Below are 536 nucleotides of genomic sequence, written 5' to 3' on the forward strand. Positions count from 1 at the left end.
ACTTATGAACCTGCGAGCATGCGTTTGCGCGCGCGCGCGCGCGCGCGCGTGTTTGCGTCCGTCGGGGTAAATAGTACGTGAGCAATACCGTTGTAGGTTTTTCTGGACGACTTGAGTTTCAACGACATATACACAAGTCATCCTTCATGCAAGGTGAACAAAGAGACAATTAGACTTGATGTGAATGGGTTCATTTTGAATGCCAAGGTGGACGAGCGCTTGCCGGCACGGAGTCTAGCCTGCAACGGCGCCACGAGAGGCTGCGCACGGGTTCCACTTGAGATGGAAGTCCGGGTGAAGCCGTGGAGTCCACCCCCTGGGGGTCTGGATGCTGTTTCGGTGATTTTTGCTGTAACTCCGATCAAGATGACCCAGCAGACGATGTCTGTGGACGGTGCGGTGTTGACTGAATGGGTGCGTAAAATTCTCGATACTCATGTTCTAACGGCGCGTCAATCCGTGTTTTTGGACCCGGGTCAAGGTGTTCTGTTGGTCGGCCAGGTTATATCCGTTACGACCTCGTCTGGAACTGGAAC

Source organism: Gregarina niphandrodes (assembly GCF_000223845.1).
Source record: "Gregarina niphandrodes unplaced genomic scaffold scaffold00029, whole genome shotgun sequence".
Taxonomy (NCBI): Eukaryota; Apicomplexa; class Conoidasida; order Eugregarinorida; family Gregarinidae; genus Gregarina; species Gregarina niphandrodes.